The sequence below is a fragment of the Monodon monoceros genome, unplaced genomic scaffold, assembly GCF_005190385.1.
Source record: "Monodon monoceros isolate NGI ecotype Baffin Bay Population unplaced genomic scaffold, NGI_Narwhal_1 Super_Scaffold_3, whole genome shotgun sequence".
In the NCBI taxonomy this organism is placed as follows: Eukaryota; Metazoa; Chordata; class Mammalia; order Artiodactyla; family Monodontidae; genus Monodon; species Monodon monoceros.
In genome coordinates, this window is record NW_021703780.1 from 2,284,173 (window position 1) to 2,304,656 (window position 20,484).

A 20,484-nucleotide genomic window follows, 5' to 3' on the forward strand; every position below is an offset into this window, starting at 1 on the left:
GCGCCAGCAACAAAGGCGCAGGGGAAGACGGGACCACGTGAACGGGCACCGGCAACAACTGCGCTTCAGGCGGGACAGACCGCAACTTCTCCTACTGTGAAACATTATGCTTGTGAGGAAATATTATTCTCTCGCAGCAGAATCAGAATATGGATGTCATCTGCTTCTAACATCAAGTGGCTGCAAAATACCTTAAGAACTAGGTATTAATGACCTACGGTAACGTGAGGAACACTTTGACCACGTACGTCACCTCCTAACTCCAGGCTGAAGTCCCCAGGGCCGTGCTTTTCAAAGTGCACACCTCTGCTCCTCAGAATGACCTGGGTGTCCCTGAAAAGTTCAGGTGGAACCAATCTCTTGGGGAGCCTAGGAAACCCACATGTTTAATGAGTCCCAGTTGACTTTTATGCACAGGTAAGTTTGAGAACGTGATGAGAACACAGTTGACTTTAAAAAGAATTGTTTTATTTTCTATTTTTAATTAAGCTACAAGATTGACTTTTTAGTATACTATATACATGACATATCTTTTAATTATAAAACACACTGAATACAGAAAGATGCCAATGCATATTGAGTTGACTGACTTTTAAGAAGAGTGTGTTAAGGAATAATTCAGTGTTTTGCAGTTCTCGAGTGTTTTCTTTAAAAATAAATGTGACTGATGTGCTTTTTTCTTAAATCATTTCTAAGCACAATAAACAAATTAACCGAATATTCAAATCTCCTAAACTAATAACGCTGAAATTCTCCGTCTCTGGTTTATTCACAGGCCAAATACAGCTGGACACGCGGCCACACTCCCCATCGTCTGCTGAGGCCTCAGCTTCCCCTGGAAGCCCCTCTCTGGGCCGAGTGTCCCCCGATTCCTTCTGCCGCCTTGTCCCTGGCTCAGGGCATTCAGGGAACTTCCGGGCCTGCCCGTCAGGGACCTGACTCAGGTCACAGAACTCACCCCTGTTCTCTAGGTCAGTAAAGCTCACAGGCAACCGTGAGACAAACAGAAAAAAGTATGTTTCACCCACAATCTTTCAAAGCCAAGAAAGCAAGATTTGAGGCTATTTTACTCTTTTTACATAACAGTTTATTGCAATGAAATTTACATACCATAAATTCACCCTTTTAAAGTTTACAACTCAGTGGTTTTCAGTATATTCACAGCATTCTACAATCATCACCACCATCTAATTCCAGAACGTTTTCTTCATCCCCAAAAGAAACTCTGTACCGATCGGGGCTCATTTCCCATCCGTCCATCCCCAACCTGACAGCTACTGACCTACTTTCTGTCTCTATGGATCTACCTATTCTGGACATTTCATCTAAAGGGAGTCACATCTATATGCGGCCTTTAGTGACTGGCTTCTTTCACACATCATATTTTCATTTCTCTTGGATCTATACCTAGAGTCATGTGTGTACCATTTCGAGGACCTGCCAGACCGTTTCCCAAACTGGCTGCACCATTTCACAGTCTCCCCTGCAGTGATAAGGGCTCCAGTTTCTCCACGCCCACCTGTACCTCTCGTGGTCTGGCTTTTTGATTATGGACGTCCTAGTGGGTGTGAAATGGTATGTCATTGTGGTTTTTTTCTTTCATTAAGATATAATTAACATACAACATTATATTAATTTCAGGTGTACAACATAATGACTTGATATACGTATATATAGCAAAATAATCACCTTGATAAGTCTCGTTAATATCCATCACCACAGAGTTACAAAAATTCTTTTTTTCTGATGAGAACTGTTAGACTCTATTTTCTTAGTAACTTTCAAATATACAATACAGTATTGTTAACTCTAGTCACCATGCTGCTCTTACATCCTCACTACTTATTTATTGCATGACTAGACGTTTGTACCTTTTGACCCCCTTCACCCATTTTGCCCACTCCCCAGTTCTAGTTAATTTTTATATGTGATATGTTTGCATATGGATGTCCAGTTGTCTCAGCAACATTTGCTGAAAAGGCTATTCTTTCCCAACAGATGGTCTTGGTACTGGGCCATCTTGTTCTCAGGAAAAGCTGTGGCCCAGGGTGAGGGGACAGCGCCCTGAGCAGGCCTCAGGCCACGGGGTATCGGGGCTCTGGGACCACCTGCTGAGACCACCCTCCCCCCAGCTCACTCCAACCACTCAAATGCTCCCCCTGGATGCAGTGTTCTCGTGGTATAACGCCACAGACAAACACTTATAGGACACTTTACAATTCAAAAGTGCTTTTTTTTGGAGCTTTACAATTTTAGGAGAAAGAAAGCAGGCCCTGAGGTTCAGAGAAACTGACTTGATAAAGTCACACAAATGTGGGGAGCAGCAGGGCTGAGGTGCAGACAGGTGAGGCGCTCGCTGGGGAAGCGGGGCACGGCCGTCCCGGGGGGCGGACTCTGCCGGGGTCTCATGACAACCTTGGACACTCGGACAAGACAGAGAAACGCACGTGTGTGCAAGCGTGCACCCACGCGCACACACACGCATGCACACACACACGCGGTGTGGCCTACAGCTTCCAGGGGCTCACGGGCTGCAGGTGAAGCCCCGCTGCACCAGGAGCTCCTTTCTCACACTAGGAACCTGTCAAGCCAGGACCTAAATATTTTTACATATAAATTCATACCCAGTAATTTGTTCATCCTTTGGATGGGATCACCCAAGTCTGAACAGCAAAGAGAACATCGGTGTTTTTCTTTCCTTGGCTGTTTTTTCATGTGTCTTCACACTACCCAAACAGCTACATGAAGAGAACGGCTAGTGGTGCATACGCTGCGTAGCTCCTGTGTTATGTGCACGCTGACCCTCAGTCACTGGAACACAGATTAAGAAGCCTTTGCACACCTTAAAAGCTTTTACATATGCTAGGGAACCCAGTTTAGATAATTCATAGGTTCTTCTTCAGAGAACATAAATCATGGAAAAGAATTAAAAGCACTTAGGCTGAAAAAAGTAACTGAGGCAGGAGAATGGGGTGGGGTGTGGCTCCACGTATACAGATTTTTAGGTAACTCCATCAAGACTTAAGCGTATGCTTGATATTTAAAATGCTGGGGAATAGGATTGGCTGATTAAATCCAACTGTCCACAAAGTGTTTTACAATACAGAGTAACAAATTAAGTGGCTTCCTTTAAAAGGAAAACATGAGAATAGTACTTTCAGCTTCATAAACCCCTGACAGTTACAAGTGTCATTCTGAAAGACACCAAAGCATCAGGGGTCTGGAAAGTCACATACAGCCCGTGGGCCAAACCTGGCTCTGTCCTGTTTTTGTCCTAAAGGCGTCTAGGAATACAGACACACTCATTGGTTGATGTGTTTTCTATGACTGGTTTCACACTGTAACAGCAGTGAAAATATTTACTATCTGGCCCTTTACAGAAAAAGCTTTCTGACCCCTGAAATGAACCACAGTTACATTCCGAGCCAAGACTGAGTAGTTTTCAAAATTGTTATCATTATTTTCCACGTTTTCTCAAAACTACAGGATGGCTCTGGAGTGTATTTCCAGCCCGACACAGCCCCCCCTTCAGAGGCCTGAGGGCTCGGACAACAGCAGGCACTGACCTCACCCAGCAGGGAGAACGAAAAACGGACGGATCAAAACACCCAAGCCTACAAGTACCGTCCCGCCCTCCCCTTGTAGCAACATTTTCTGGCGTGGCTTCCGGAACCCCGTAACCTCCTAGCTCTCCCCCCCACTCGTGGGGGGCAGCTTCCCGGGCTCTTGTGCCACCCGGCCACCCCCTCTCCAGGCCCGGGCTCAGCACTGCTTCTTCTCCCCTCCCCCACCAGTTGTCCCAAATCAAACTCCTGTCTGCAGGCCTGCCCGGCCCTGAGCAGAGGCCTCATGTCTCGTCACATCTGAGGACATCATCTCACACTCACCTGACCTGAACGGAATTCTTGATGCTGCCACCAAAGCGCTTCTTCACTTGTCCCCTCTCCCTCTGCTGAAATGGCACCTACTCCCCTGATGCTCCCAACGGAACCCTAGGGAGCCTGGACGACTCCTCCGCCCTCAGGGTTCACGGACCCTAAGCATGTCTGCCCATTTCCCTGCCGGTCCCCCTTCACAGGAAGCACCCCAGGAGCCCCAGCAAGTTCAACTGCGGCCCCTCCCCCCCGACTGTGGCCTCAGCCTTGGACTCGCGGCCCCTCCGTGTGCAGCGCCAGTCCGTCTCTGCTCCCCCATATTTGTGCAAACGCCCCCCCTTCACAGGGGCCTGCCCTGCCTTCCTGTCTACCTAAAAGGCCCAAAGCTCTTCATCTCTGTTTATCCAGCCTTCACGCTGATCTGATTACTTACTCACCATCTCCTCCATTAAAACGAAGCTCCCGAGAGCGGGGATGCTCTCTCGTCCTACAGGAACCCCCCGTGCCTGAAACACAGCTTGTCCAGTATTTGCTGGATGAGTGAAGGTAGCATGGTAACTACTGAGATTTAAATGTCAAACACACAAATATCAAAACTACAAAAACTAGTAGAAAAAAATGGGCCATCAGAATGATAGAAGAAGGTTGATAATTTAATCGTACTGAAATAGGTAAAATTTCAAGGAGCAAGGTAAGTGAAATTCTATGTAAACTTCAAAACTTTAGCATAACAAATATGACGAAGGCTTAACGGTTCCGCCACATGGCGATGTACAATTCAGAGCAAAGGAGACCATCTTAGGCCACAGCTGGGAACCGGGTGTGGAGGAAGCAGGTTGGTGATATAACCAAAGACCTGGTTGCCGACACATTCGCCTGCCAGGTGCTGTAAGAGCAGTCACAGAGCCTCCAAGAACCAGGGCATCTGAAGCCACGGGAAAACAGTAAATTTAAGTTCAAATATAAAGCAGATTGCCCTTATCGACATTCAAAGATACACACAGATATCCCCAGAATTATCCTCATTCAGAGAGAGGTGGTAAATCACAGCCTTTCCTGAAACAACGACAACAACGATTTAGGAACGGTCCCCCGAGGGCTGTGGGGACCCAGATGCAGGAACTGAAGGTCTGCCCTGCACTTCCGCACAGCCTGCAGAGTGGAACGTAAATTCTGGAAGTGTTTTCACTGTAGCAGGCTGCGGTCCCGGCAGGCCTGGCTCAGAGCGCGAGGCCTCACACCAAAGGAAGCAAAGAACAATGATGATTCCACCGTCCGGAGCAGACGGCCCGCTTCACCCCTCCCTGAGGGGGTCTCCCCAGGGCAGTCGCCTTGTGACCCTCAAGTCGTCAACTGCCTGGAAGCCCCCCAGCACAGAAGCCTTACTTGTTTGTGTGTGTCTGTCTGTCCTGTTCTCCTACCAGTGAGAAGCCTGCCCATCTCACAGAAGGTGCTCCAGAAACCGAACCTGAACGAACACGATGGCCCGAGGCCTGAAGTGTGGACACGTAATTTCTCAATGACCCTATCATACAGTTAATAATGCAGTGAAGTTCACATAGGCAGCAAATTTGAGTTTTAAAACCCCAACGAAGGAGCCCCAGTTTCCTGACTAGAGATGTCGCCTCAGAAAAAGAGAAGATCGTTGCTGCAGAAGAACTGTATGTGGGAAAAGACACGCCCCAGAGGCCAGGGCACCCCTGCAGCATCTGACTCCCAGAAACACGGGAGCTGGAGATGCTGGGACCGCACAGGCAGCCGCGCCAGTCGCTGCTCCTCGGGACTTGGAATCTGCAAGTGAAAGTTATTAATCAAGGAGAACAACAATAAAACATCCCTTTCCACGTGAATCAGGCTCTCAGCGAGCAGCCGCCCTCCGAGCCGCCGGTTCCTTAGCAGCTGGGCCGAGACACAAAACTGTGTTAGCGGAAGGGCAGTCAGGGCAAGGCAGGTGCGGCCCGGAGGGACCCCGAGGGCTTCCCCGAGGGGCCTGGGGAGGGCGCATCCCCGTCCAGGGCAGCCCCCGGAGCAGCAGGGCACCGTGTGCCCTGAGTACAAGGAGTGCTCACCTGCCTGCTGGGAACAGGTCAGAAAGGGGAGTGAAAGCGCCACAAGGCGACAGCACAGGGACTGAGGGGCAGGGAACAGAGCCCTAGAGGAGAGGAGAGCAGGACAGAGGAGAGAAGGGCTCGGGAAGGCGGCGGCCCACGTGAGCAGGTGGAGATGGGGGCGTCCTCATGGGGGCAGCACGAGCCATAGGACAGACAGTGCCCTCTGCCCACGCCGGGAGGTCAGGGGCCTCCAGTTCAGACGGAGGAAAGGGACAGAAACAGAAGGAACTGATCAGTAAACAGCAGGAGAGGCCATGCTGGAGGAGGCCCTGGATGCGGCCTGCAGCCTGTTCAGCAGGCGGTGGTTCCAGAACAGAGGAAGGGCATCACTTCAACCGGCCTCGTCCCTGGGGACTCACACCCAGCTTCAGCTCTCTGTGCCTCCAGCCCCGCCAAGGCCCAGCGCAGAACCTTTCACTCCCGACACTCGTAAGCCCAATTTTATATGATTTCTCCTTGTTTTACCGCAATTATATTTTTTGTTCAAAAACATTTATAATGATAATTTGAAACATCTAACAATCGTAAGGTTATTAGTCCACCGGAGTGATGAATTCTAGCCAGACTAAACAAAGGACACGTCTCTGTGAGCCTTCCTATGCCCAACGTAAATTCATACGTAGTTTCCATAAGTGTTTGAAATACTTCAAGGTGACTAACGACTCCCACGGTGAATCGGAAGGTTCACCGTGTTTGGACAAGACACCACCCCAGACTCCTGAAGACTCTGACCTGGTGAAGCCATCCGTCCACGGCCCACGTGGGGCCAGGGCTCTCCACTCTCACCCGACTGCTCAGCACACGGCAGGACGTGAGACTTTTGTGGAACAGACGTAGGGCACGTTTCTTCACAAGTTTACTTCTTATCCATTAAGACAAACTGAAATGTTGGTTAATCCGTCTCCCTAGTCTCAGGGTTGCCTAAAGCGCAGCTTTCTTTAGAGCAGGATTCTGCCCTGAGGCCCACACTGTACTGCTTCCCAAACCTGCCAGCTCCTCCGTCCACTGACATGGAAAGGACGGTGTCAAGGACAGTCCTTCAGTTTGAGAATCTTCACTGCTGCCAATGTTGGGCTCTCCCCCCACTTCAGTGATCCAGTTCCTTGCCATTTGCTGTAACCTCCAAGAACCTCTGATCCCATTCTTGCTTTCTCAATGAAGATAGGCTATAACTCAAGAACAAAGATTACAATTAAACTAAACCCCTGGTTTCACAGAAAATCATAACCTACAAATACTGTGACTCCACCTATCACAAATGAGCCACATCAGACATCTTTTCCTGCCCACTTTTATAGAGGCTTATCAGCTGGTGAAAAACAAAAACCTGCCATGATTTTCACATGGGACAAGGGCACCGAGAGTAACGATCTAGTTTTTCTAGAGATTCCTTACAGGCAAGCAGAAGTAAGAAGCAAGCCTGCCTGTGAAATTAATCACACTGGGACAGTTGGCCAAGGGTCCACAGGGTCCCCGGATAGAACTGAAGGGGGCAAGGAGGTTGGGGTGAGAAACCAGACACCTTCATTTTCACTAAAGTCTACCTGAGGTTTAGAACCTCCTTCAGGTTTGAGTGCAGGCAACGATCCCCAGAGTAACAGCACCAGGTGGCACTCCCGCTGTCTGTCACGGGGGCAGGGCTGCTGGGGGCCTCTCAGTGTCACTGCCCATCGCTGCTTTGGAGGCTCAGGGGTTATCGGACCCACCTCAGGCTTTGCTCTACCACTGTGCCACATTGTCACATCGCTGGATCACAAGCCTGGCTTTTAAATACTGTGACGTTAACATATGAATCGAGTCAGTTTCCTCTGTAATCTTCAGTGTTATGCTTTGTGTTACAATACTTGTAAGGAACTTATCCTGAGAATATCCACAGGCTTCCTCAGATTGCGGAAGTCGACAGCCTAAGCAAGGGCAAGGTGTCTCTATTGGTGGGGGTGACAGATTCCAGTATTTTAGAATGTGCTTCGAGAAGAAAAGCCCCCAGTCTCACTCAGAGCCCCCCCCCCCATTAACAAGCTCCCTTTGCCATGTCGGGGTCTGATGCACATAACGTCAAGGCACACGGTTACATCTTCGATTATTCTATGGTCTGAATCATCGATAGATTCCTGACCTCCAAGACTAAGTACCAAAACCACATAAGTACACTAAAGCATTCATATGACACCAGAGTTGGACATACAATCAAAAAGTGAATAATCAAACTAGCTTTGAGCCCTAGTTTATAATGTTTACAACTTTAATCTTCTGAATTATTTTGATCACGCATACAGGAAATGATCTAACTGCCCTGAAGCCCACTGCTGGCTAGGGCACAGGAGTGGATAGAGGGATTATCTAAATCAGGGGGACTTAGCCAACGGCCTTAAAACGTTTAACTAAGGGATTAAAACTATTTGTTAAGGATAATGCAGAGATGATTTAATTTTCGTTGCACACTACCACTCAGGCGATGGGGATTTGGGGAGCCCTCAGTACCGACAAAGCCTGAGCAGTTATCCAGGTTGTGCACAGGAGGACCGAAACCGTGTGCACTATTACTATAAAGCATCACTGCTATCTTCCGACTACTGTCACTACAGTTGGAGTGGCCACTATTATAACACTGAAGTAGGAATTCAGCACTGACCTTTGCATCTAAACAGCTAATCATTCTTTAGTCCACAGACCATCAGAACAGCAACAACAAAAAAACAATGAGAAAGCCCTGAAATGGTTCAGAGGGTCTGGGAAGCTACAACGTGCACAGGTGCAGTAATGCAGGTTGCCGTTCTCGGCGGGAAGAGAATCTCGTTAAGACGAAGCAGAGCGAGAACTTCTGGCAGAGAAGCAGCTCAGGGAGCTGTACCCCACGGAGACGGTCGTGTCCGAGTGTCTGTCAGTCGTCACAGCTTAAGAGTGGCCACGACAACAGCCCGTCACGTGGAACAAACTGTTTTCTGTCCTTTTTGCCTCCATTTCTCTTGACCTACTTTTCCTTCCAAAAATAGCATATAGTGTATTAATTTTAGAAGGAATAATACAGAAAAACTATCTAAGCCACGGGGGCGGGCAGAGAGGGAGGGGCAGGAAATGTACAAAAGGCTTGTTTCACTAAGTAACGGAACCAAGCAGAACCCTGCAGGGCCCCCCAGGTACGAAACCAAGCTGTTAATGATTGGGACAACAGACTCACAGACTCACTCGGATGCACAGTCGTAAGCTGTTTGACAGACACTGTAACTGCCACGAAGAGAAAAGCTAAGTGCATGATGACCAGACTGTAGCCATGACATAAACTGCTCCATCTTGAGCAGAACTGAGTCCATGTCCAGCACAATTCCAACAAGTGGCCTCGAGAGAATGGGGTTAACACTCGTGCTCATAATAGTCTATATCTTTGTGGGCATCAAAATAATTGTAGCTTGCTCTGCGCGGGCAACTAAAATTGTCAGCAAAGAGATGCTACGGACCCATGTCGTCATCTTCCACTCTGAGAACACGGCACCTATGTCAGCAAGAAGAAGCTACAGAAGACGCACTTCGCCCCTAATCGTGTAGAAATGGAATGATGTCTGACAGTGGGGAAATGAAAGCAGCTCTTTTGCCTCTTTCCTGTTTGCCCATTTCTGTTTCCCTCTAACCCTGAAAGAACCTAAGTGGCCTGTTGATTCTCTTCCTAGATTAAAAGAAGAGCAAAGAATTAAGCAGTTCAAGAATGACGAGCTCTGTACCCCAGCAGTCCCCTTAGCAACTCTGCAGGCAGATCACTCCGGCGAAATAACATCTGAAGAGAGTCAGGGTCTGCACACCATGGAGAAGGATGCAGAACCCAACCTCCTGCCTCGACGATTCACTGAGATTCTTCCCTTTAAAAACTGCCAAGGCTGAGGAGAATCTTCAGAGTTGGTCTTGGGACCTGAGTCCACCTTCTCTCTCTCCTTCTCTGCCGGTTTTCCTGATGAAAGCGCCTTTCCTTTCTACTGACACTTGCCTCTGGACTTATTGGCTTCTGAGCAGCGAGCAGCCGAACCTGAGTTCGGTAACAGTAACATCTCGCAAGAGACCTAGATGTTCTGTTGAAAATATTTCGTTGACAGTCCTGGAAAGAAGACCCCGACGCTCAAGACAAACAAGAACTGTACAGCAAACTGGCAGCCAAAGCAGGGAAAACAGGGGGAACGGTGCGTTCATCAAATTAGAATAATTTAAAATAATGTCCAAGAAAGAATAAAGTGGGGTCCAAGGAAAAGGATCTAAAGTCAATGAGAACTGCAGCGGGGTTTAGAGAAGGCTGCTGGGGGAACCAGGCGGCAGGGGCCTGGGAAGGAGACAGTGGGAGTCTGCCCTCTGCTTGCTGGGCAGGACAAGGGCATTCCATTCCCAAACCACTATTTGAAGCAGGTGGGCGGAACAGTGGTAAATACCAAACTGCCCTCTGTCTCAGAGAAAAGCTGAAATGCAGACAAGTCACCGAGACTGACGGGCATGCATGATACTGTAAAAGTCCACTCACTCTGATGAAGATGCCAGCAGATCCATAACAAGGTAACTGACAGTCCCCCTGGAGGGGAGCTCAAACGAGGGCTGTCACCTTCATGGTGACAAATCTAGCAAAGTGTAGAGTAATGAGCAGAAGCCACGAGCGGCTGAAGATGGGTCAGGGCAGAAAATACAGCTGGCCTTGCGAGAGTGGATATTGCCTCGTTACTTCTGCAGAATTCTTTAAGAGCTAAATAAGCACACGGGCAAGGAAGAGTAAGGAGGAAATCAAATCGTGGATATGATTCACCTAGATTGTCAAAGGCCTTGACACATGCCTTTAACAAAGTAATTACAATAACTCCTCCGGTGGGAGAAAAATTCCATCTCCTCTGCCAACAGGGGCTCCCCGTCCCTTCCCAGCAGCCCCACCCCAGCAGGTTGAGGACTTACAGACGGAAAACTAAAGTAGGAACAAAACATATAAGCTGAGAGAGCAAATACAAAAAGCAGATCCCGTCCGTGGCTAGTTTAGGGACTGTCTTTATTTAATGTTTTGAAAACAGTCTGGGAGAGGAGGTAGACTACAAAAATCTCCCAACGTTCATTGTTTTTCCAAAAAGTGAAAGTCACATTAGAAATAGTTAATTGTAAGATCTCACGGAGTTGCCGAAAAGGCTGGAAAAATGGCAAGACCCTTCAAGTTGGACCAGGGAGATAGTGCATTTAAGACAGGAGAGAAAAAGACAGAGTGACAGGAGCCACATCCTCAGAGTTCCAAGTATTTTCTGAAGATCTCGGGCGTTGGTTTGATGCTGAGAAACCAAGAAAACGTGGAGTCTCCCCCAAAAGAGCAGAGAAACAGAACAGAAAGCAGTGTCCCACCGCCCATGCACGGGGGGGCCGTGAAGTCCTGGTCATCATGCTTTAAGAACATCCTCTAGGATGCAGAGAGTTCTAGAGAATCTAAAGAGAGCCTAGGGCACAAGGAAGATGCTCAAGGAAACAGAGCAGCTATCGCGTGCAGAGAGGGTTAAAAAGAGTGCGACTTCTTCGGCTGTGAACTCTAAGCCAGGAAGTGGGTAGAGTGACTCAGGCTTTGTGAAATAATAAAGGATATGAAAAGAAAGATCATAAACCAGACCATTAGGAGTCCAGAAGACCTGAATGAGGCACACCCTTCGCTGAAGTCTGATTAAGCACTAAATTAACAAAACAGAAGTCTGTCTTCAACTGAGTGGTGTCTGAAAAGCAATTTGCTTAATATGCTCCCTCTGGAGCATTTCACGCTCTTGAGAAGCAGATTATGCATAAAAGAAACTGAATTTCAGAGGCAGGGACTAACCCCATCCTGTTCTCCACCATGCGCCTGGCCCGGTGCCTGGCACACGGTACTATTTCTTGAGGGAACGAATAAAAAAGAGCAAAGCGTTTCAGTATCATGGAACCTGGACATCTCCTCAGAGAGGATGGTGACTCCGAAACCGCTCCTTCCTCTCCAGGCGCTTTTTCCTAAATCCCGTGTGTTGGTCCTACACAGGATCCATTCCCACAACAACAAAATGATGTGAAAACCTGATGTAAACGTAAGATTAAGGCAATTCAGCAAGATGTACTAAAGTAGTCTCTAACAGGAAAACATCATTAACAATAGCATTACTGTTATTAGTGTTTTTATATGTGTTTAGTGGTATTAAATACTATTTTTAAAGTAGTATTCTTCTATAATAAAAAAGCATATAAGAAGATATTAGCCACATAGTTTCAAAATGTGAAAAAAATGCTCTGTTTTCATGGTTTTTTTCCACATTGAAACTGCTGTGTCGTACAAATTTTAGATTTTTACAGGAAAACAAAGGTCACGTTGGACAGGATATATGTCTTATTTTCTTTTGAATATTGTCCAATTTGATACCTGCTGCACTGCAGGTCAATATCTGTTCCGCTGAGGTCTGTGAGCTGATGTGAGCAAGTAGGTACACGAGGATGGGAGGGGAGGGGGGACTATGGCTGCACCTGCGTATCGCACGTCAGGGAAACAGACACATGAAACCAAGAGGAAACTGATTTCAGAGTAAAAGGGGGAAATAATCAGAGTCCAAGTCAGAGTTTAGCGGGGAAAAAAAAGAACTAGCACTTGTGAGTCCTCAGAAGTAGAAAAATACTAACTTGTTATGACAGAAATTCCCTTGGGTAAGGAAAAGATGCTTATGGATGTGTGATAGATAAATGAGAAACAAGAAGAAAGTGACACAGGAAGTTACTGATAATAATTAAAATGCTAGGGCTCTACTCCTTATTTTGTCAGTAACCAACAAATGTGTCTCTCTAGGCCTCAGTTTCTTTCTCCTAAATAAAGTCCCTTCCAGCCCTTACTCTTCTGTGCGTTTGAGGGCACCACACATGTATCTAACAAACATCCATTTGACTGACTTGAGGATCAGTGGAAACAAGGGAAACAGAGGCTCAATCTTCTATTCCAAAGAGCCAGTGAGCAATGTAACCAGAGGTGCAGTCAGTAAAGAGGGCTGGCCTTGAAGGTGAAGGACGTGCAGGCATCACTGGACATCCTGCCCAGTACACTGAAACTGCTCCTGGTGACCCCGGGGTCCTCTGTGAATCTACCCCCCTCAACGCCGGGTCTCTCGTGACCTTTACACAGAGGCAATATTCTCCAAACAGGTCTCCTAGCCTCCTATCTGGCCTTTCTAAACTCCACCCTCCATCCTGCTGGAACTATCTTCCCAAAACATAATACCTAATCAGGTCACATTCTTCTAAAAGTATAATGGCTGCCCACAGCTTTCAGATGAAGTTCAAACACCTTAGCTTAAACAATCAAAAACAATTATTTACTCATCCCTTCAAGAAATACCACTGAATACTTGTCATGTGCCTTCAACACAGTAAAATATGTGACCATGTTTTAAGGCCACAACCCCCATCCATGCCACTCTAAGCAGAGCAACGAGGAAATGTAAAGAAAGAAAATTTCAAATACATAGCTGCGTAGTCCTAACGCAACACGGAAGCTACTGAAACACAAAGGCGTAGGTGAGGCTCAGCTGTGGACCTGCCGAAGATCAAGGCTGGAACCAGGCAGGGGTGGATTTCAGCTCTCGTGAGCAACAGGGCTAACAGCACTGACAGAGCCATAGTTGCTGTTTAAGACCAAGGACTGGGGCATAATTATGCAGCCCATGAGAGGAAGATGAAAAAAGCTGCTTCTGCCAGCCTGAAACTATAAATTTTTGTTTGTTTTAATAGAAGGCTAAGTTGTCTGAAATGAGAGGCACACAGCAGCAGACACATCTTCATAGGAGGATCTGCCAGATAGGTTTGCCACTGACTGGACAAATTTGATTTCCGGCGTCAGAGCTAGATGGAAACTCTGAGCCACAATATGGTTCTGGACTGGAATATTTTAGAGGCTGGGTGGTGGCAACCACAAAGTCATTAACAACAAGTGGTAAGGTAGAAGGGGAGGGGAGTTCCTATTTAATAGGAGCCTGCAAATCAAATTTTTAAAAAAGAAGATTAATGTTAAAGAGAGAACCAATGAGATCTACAATTCAAGAAAGAATTTACTCCAGAGGAAATGAAAATAATACCTCCTTCTGAAAATGACCTTAAAATACTTCCCCCTTTAATATCTCTTTAAAGTTGACTTTAAAATATATCTCAAAGAGACCAAGAAAAAAATAACATCAGCTAAAAACAAGAAATAATTTTTGGAAAAAGGCAAAATGAAACAAGAACAGAGTTGGGAAAAAAACTCAAAATTCTGCAAATAAAACAGTGAAATCCAAACTATGAAGATTGAAGACAGGCCCAAGTCTTTAGAAAATACACCTAGAAACATCACAGCCAGAGTAGATGCCAAAAGAATGGGTACATTTTGTGCAGACTTGGGTCTTCCTTCGGTCCTCAGCATCTAGCACAGTGTCAGGAATGTAGCCGGAAAACACACAGATTCAGTGAAAAGAGGGAGAGAGGCAGGGAAGGGTGATGGGCAAGGAAACAAGGGAGAGCTGGACTCCGAAACCAGGGTCTTCAAGAGCCCAAAGGTGGCACGAGTTTGCCGGTCATGAAGCTGCCTCGGAGGAAGGAGGGCGGGTCAGCTCGGGGCCGCCTGGGGTCGCGGGGGCGGGTCTTTGTTCTGAGCGGGACCACTTTGCTTCTGGACGCACGAAGCTTAGGCATATTTACGACGGTCGGCAAAGTGGGCGACCCAGAAAACTAGTGAGTGCCAATAATTTCAAGTTTCAGCATTTCTGTTATTCAAAAGAACATCCCTTTCCTTTAAGATTTATCACAGTAAGACAAGGTCTTAAATCACAGGTAATCTGTAAATGGTGTTCTTTGTGTTCTTAAAAACGTCTGAGAAAGTAACCTTCCCTGGGAGTTCTCTAAAGTGAAATGAGATGTTGGTACCTGCTCTACCTCCCTGAAATTACGGGAGCTCTGGAGATTAGCTACCCGAGAAGCGCAAGTGCCATCTGGGCAGGTCTAACGTAAGCAGAGGTGCCTCCCTCAATGCCAGAGAGCGCAGCGCTGGGCTGCTTCTAAACTGCCCACCCTCAGCTGTCCAGAGCGTCCATCTGTGAAAAGCTCCAACAATCTCCCCCACGAAACCTAGTCTTTCACCACCTTAAAGAGAGCAGAAAACATATTAAGACTCATAAATAACAAAGAAAGTTGCATCAAGTTCATAAGGATGAGGTGCTGCATGATCACAAAGGTTTATTAACAGCCCATCTGCAGACTTCTACACGAAGGCAGACTTTACATAAAGGAAAACTGCAATATGAAAATGACACGAGGGGTGAAGGAGGGGTCTCCTGAGACCCTGAGAAGCACAACGATTCTAACCCCCGGCACGAAACTTGAATCTAGCATTAGTTTTACTTATCTCTCCATTCACTGCTATTAATTTAGTGATCTGGGGAGCTGTCAGGGATATTCAGTAAAAGCAATTTATCTTTCAGGATAATCTCCAAACCACTCTCCAAAAATGTTCAGCTTTAAACGACACGGAATTTGAGAGTGAGGGCCTGGGTGGTGATGGAAGGTGAGAATAAGCAAAGAAGCAACAGGCCATGCTTTTTCAGTGGCAACGTTGAAAGCACCACTCTCTCTGCTTCACGTGATAGAAGCACCATAAGCCAACAGCTGAGCCCAAAACAGTCCTGCTGTTGGAAACAACGCCCGCCCTCCGTGGTGAGAGACACGCAGGGCCCTGGGTGGCTGCCTACACAGCCCAGACCCGGCTGTGCCAGAAGCTTCATGCTACTCGAGAGGCAGGAAAGGAGCTTGGGAAACGGCCAGGGAGCCCGAGTGGGAAGGCGTGAGAAGATAGCCCATCCAACTCCCTCATTCGTGTCAAGGGGAAAGAAGGCTGAGACTAAATGTGGGAAGGGAAGTTTTCAAACCTTTTTCAACTGTCTTCTGTTCTTTCCTATTTATATACATCCATGTAAAATACACTCAAAGTTTAAAACCCACCGAAACTTGTAGTGTCTCTTTGACATGCAAGTGTCTCTCATTTTATTTTACTTTCACTTTTTGCTTCAGATACAGAGTCGTAATATTGGCAAAACTGGCATCTGATCGACCTTAAGTACTCTTAGTTTTTATTCAATAAACATTTACAGAGCAACTTCAAGACCCTGGCATGTTCTAGGCACCAAGCAAAGATCCCTGCCCTCGTGGGGCTTACCTTCTAGTGGTGGGAGAAGAGGACAATGTAAAGAAGGAAAATCTAGGGTAAGTCCAAGGAGATGAGCGGTATGGAGGGGAAAAGAGCAGGGAGTGGAGATGGGGAATGTCAGCGAGGCTTCCCTGAGCAAAGGAGTAAACACAGGAACAGAAACAGCAGCCGCAGAAGCTCAGCTGCGCGAGACCCTCAGGAATAGCAAGTGTCCGGGACCGGCCGTGGGCCGGGCACCCGCCCAGTGCCTTTCCAGTACTCGGTCATTTAAGCATCGTGACAAGTCTATGAGTCAGAAACTACCGTTATATCTATTTTACATCTGGAAAAAATGAGGCTCAGCACAGTTAAGGAGGCTGCCTAGGTCACAGTCGGTAAGTAGCAGAGATGGGCTTCACACCAGGGAAAAAGTAATAATCCAAGGGAAGCAACCAAACCACCACCAACACACCTCACCGCGCACTCCTTTGCATCAGTATTCTCTATACCCACAAGCTAGACACAGAGCTGGCGACCTGACTTTTCTGTGCAATTTAATACCAAGATGATGCTTCATTTTTTCTAAACACAGGCTGGCTGTGATTTAACTCAGGTTGCCTATGAGAGTATATTTTTAGGTCGCTTTCCATGATCCGGAATCTATGTTCCCATAGACGCAGTACTGCAAACAGCGACTTGGTCTCACACACGCCTATTGGATTCAGAAGGCAGCTAAATGATACACAGATTCAAGTTTAAACAGGAGGAGTCATTCTTACTTAGTGTTTCGGTCTTCCTGTGAGGGAAATGATACACTATATTCCATAACTTGTAGCTTATAATTTTCACAAAGCATCAAGAAGGCAAACCGAAAATAACTCTTGAATAAGCATGGAGAGCACATTACCAGGCCCTGGCACGGGGCAGAGTCTGGGACAAGAAAGATGAATGAAGCACAGTCGCTGTCATCAGGGAGCCCACAGTGTCTCAGGACACAGACGCGCAAGGACATCTTTAATGTCAGTCAGCGCTTCGGCAGGTGGTGACAGCATGCAAGAGGGAGGCAGCGAATAAACAGGCCCGAGGAGCCCGGATGAGCCAGGGCAGAGGGCCGGTCCTCGCTGGACAGATGGGGAGGGCACAGAGGGGAAACCAAGGCTCAAAGGCACAGGAGGACTTCCCCTTAAAGAAGAAATCACCAAAGCAACGTAAAATTAAGAAAACTATCCCCTGCAGTCCTAGAACACAGAGGAGGGTTCATCTGACAAAGGAAAACGAAAGAATTTTTGAGCGCCATAAAGCATGTATGATCAGATTGATCAGGCAAAAATAATCAGTGCTGAGTTACTAGTAACACGACACAGACGGAAGCCACAGCCTTAGACGAAATCCCTCACAGTCCCAAGGAAGCTGTAAGCCCATAAGAGCAGCCACCTGGCTGTAAGACACGGTCCGGAGGAAACGGGCCACAGAAGCTGCCACAGTGATGCCCCCAGGCTTCTCCTGGAGAGGACAACCCACTCTGCAATGGGGGGGCCACGGACAGCTCAGAGTGGGAGATGCGGAAGCCCCGCCTCGCCAAGATTCTGAGGGACAAGGTGGCCCACCCCAGCCCCGGATCCCACCAACAGGGAGAGCACAGCAGGGAGAAGCTGGGGACAAGGGGCTCCACCAGAACCCCCAAACATAGAGCGGCCAAAGCGTTCACTGCTGCCCCGGCTGGGGGAGGACAGGAAAAAAGGCAACTCCCACCCCCATCAACATCCCCACAGGGACCTCCACACCTGGTTCACGAAAGATTCTGCAGCTGGGGAGACGCAAATGGGGGCACATCATTGCTCTCCCGCCACTGCCCCGACTGTGCCAGGGCGGACACTGCTCCCTGCTCAGCAGAGCTCTCAGACACACAGGGGTGGGTCCTGGGACTCGCCGGTGACTTGTGACACCACCACACCCATGTCTTCACTGCTGCTCCGAGCAGCCGGTCCATGGCACAGGGCACAGGGCGCGGAGGCCACGCTCTGCTCTGACCCTCCCCCCAACCCAGCTCCTCTGCCTGGAGAGCAGAGCCCCGCCTGGGGCAGGGACACCCCCTCCCGGGCCTGCTCAAGTGCCTATAGTACGTATCGTTCCTACTTGAAAGTAATTTCATAGAATGCAGTCACGTGCCCACACCTAGCTACAAAGGGAGCTGGAAATGTAATTATTATAGAAGGCCATGCACTCAGATAAAAATTCAGAATTCTAGCCCCAAGAAGGAGAGAACAGAAACTGGATGACAACCAAGCGCCTCTGCCATACCCCTCCAACAGATTTCCAGCCAAGGAACAAGATGCCAGTCTTCCCTGGAGCTCCACCAACTTTCCCGGCAATTCCTGTGACGCCGCTCGCCCTGAGCCAGGAAGGAGGAGAGACAGTCACAGCGCCCCAGGAAGCTGGCGTTCACACCCGATGCTCTCCCCGCTTCCTGCTCTGTCTGCTCTGAAGGCTGCGGAGAGGCAGTTAAGGGGTAGAGGGAAGAAGTGCTGGGACAGAGCAAGGCTGGTCCTGAGACTGCTTCCTAAACCCTGAGGAAGGAACGGGGAGAAGCTGTTGATTCTCTAAGAATGGGAGGCTGTGTCGCACCAGGATCTCTGCTTCAGGCACAATCACCCGTTGTGCAGAAAGAGAACACGACCCCCTCAGCATCCTGGGCGGGGTGGGGGGGTCTTCCTATTAGGGGCTGTGGCTTCTGGTCTGTTCCCAGACAGCACACCTGGAGAGGAAGGCCCCCTTTTGGCATGAGACCCCCCGGAGTTTATCCCCACTGACCATTTGGTGGTCAGAGGCCCCCTGAGAGAGCAAAGAGACCCACAACCGCTGAGGGGGGCTCTCCAACCACCAACGCTGATTGGTTCACACCTGCCTTCATAAAAAGACGGGTGATGGAGCATCACAGACACTGCAGGAGGGTTGGAATCCACACCAGGAGGGAGGGGAGCAGCTGGGCGAGGCCAGGGAAAGGCCCTTCATCAGCACGTTCAGGGAGGTCTGAGGACGCGTCACCTCCGAAGCAGGACAAGATCTCTATGAAAAAATAGAGAACAACTAAGGACCAAGAAAGAGCACAGGAAATTAAAAACACAGCTGCTAAGATGCTCAGTGGAGAGAAAACCAAATTGCTGATTTAAACCCCAACTCAGTAATCTTCCCGAACGTCCAGAAAGATGATGAGAGCACAGGAGGAACGTAACCGTGACAGCGAGGGGCTCCTACAGTCACGAGGCTGAGAAGGAAAGAGCAGGAATCGGGTCCACAGAAACGTCCCTGAGGATCACGGCCCTGAGTGCCGACCGCAGACACCCAGACCCTGGGGGGTTTCTAAACGTGAAAACAAAGAGAAAGTCGCCACGAGCCCCCCAGTAAGAGTAAGGGAGGGAAGGGAAGGAGAAAATCCAAGGGGTGGGGAGGGAAAGACAATTCTAAACGCTAAAAGCAGTAGAGCAATAAGGGTAGAAAGCCGAGGGAAAGGACTATGACCCCAGAGCTGAAACAAGATGAAATATTAAATGTGAAGACAAAAGAAAACCATTTTTTTTAATGAAAAGACTTGGAAAGCACCCCAACGCATTCTTCTCAGGCAAAATATCATTTGAGGAAGTACTTCAAAAATAATCATAGTAAATAATTCAAGCAATGGGCAGCAAACTATGAAGATAATAAATCTTAATTAGCCCAAACCCTGTTTAGTAATGCAGTCGTGGAATTAACTGCAACAGTTCAGAAAGACAGTAAAATAAAAAAAGATATAATAAAAGAATCTGACCTAGTATTTAAAATATAGATTACTTCTAAAAACCTAGGATTCAAGTAGGAAAGAGGAGATAAGCAAAAAGCATGCACAAGATTTCCTTTTATCCTTGGCAAGGATGCAGTGAGATGCAGATACTATTAAATTCTTGGAATTCATAGTTTCAAATATTCTTATGAGAAACAACCAGCCAAGTATAGTTGGAATGCAGAACTCCAAAACAGCTGGGGGTGGACTATATAGCTTAAATAAAATTAGATAAATAAGAGACATCAGAAACAGAAGCAAAGAAAGAAAGAGAAAGCATAACAAGTTGTTTTAAAAAACAAAACAAAAACATACAATACAACGGCAGGGATTAGGACAAATTAGGACAAATAAATCAATAATCAAAATAGATGTGAATGCCTTGAATCTTCCTATTGACACTCAAAAGTTCTTTGAGCATTTAAAAAAATTAGATACTATTTTCAAGACACCTACTCAAAACATGAAGCAGAAAGATTGAAAACTAGGGATAAACAAATGCTAATAAAAATAAAGTAAAAGTGGTAA

The 20,484-nt window shown here is 47.5% G+C and overlaps 1 protein-coding gene across 1 annotated transcript in view; it reads right to left on the reverse strand.

Annotated features, from left to right (window-relative positions):
* Window positions 1–20,484, reverse strand: part of GMDS (GDP-mannose 4,6-dehydratase) — a 476,281-nt gene that overhangs the window by 275,528 nt on the left and 180,269 nt on the right. The window lies entirely within an intron of this gene.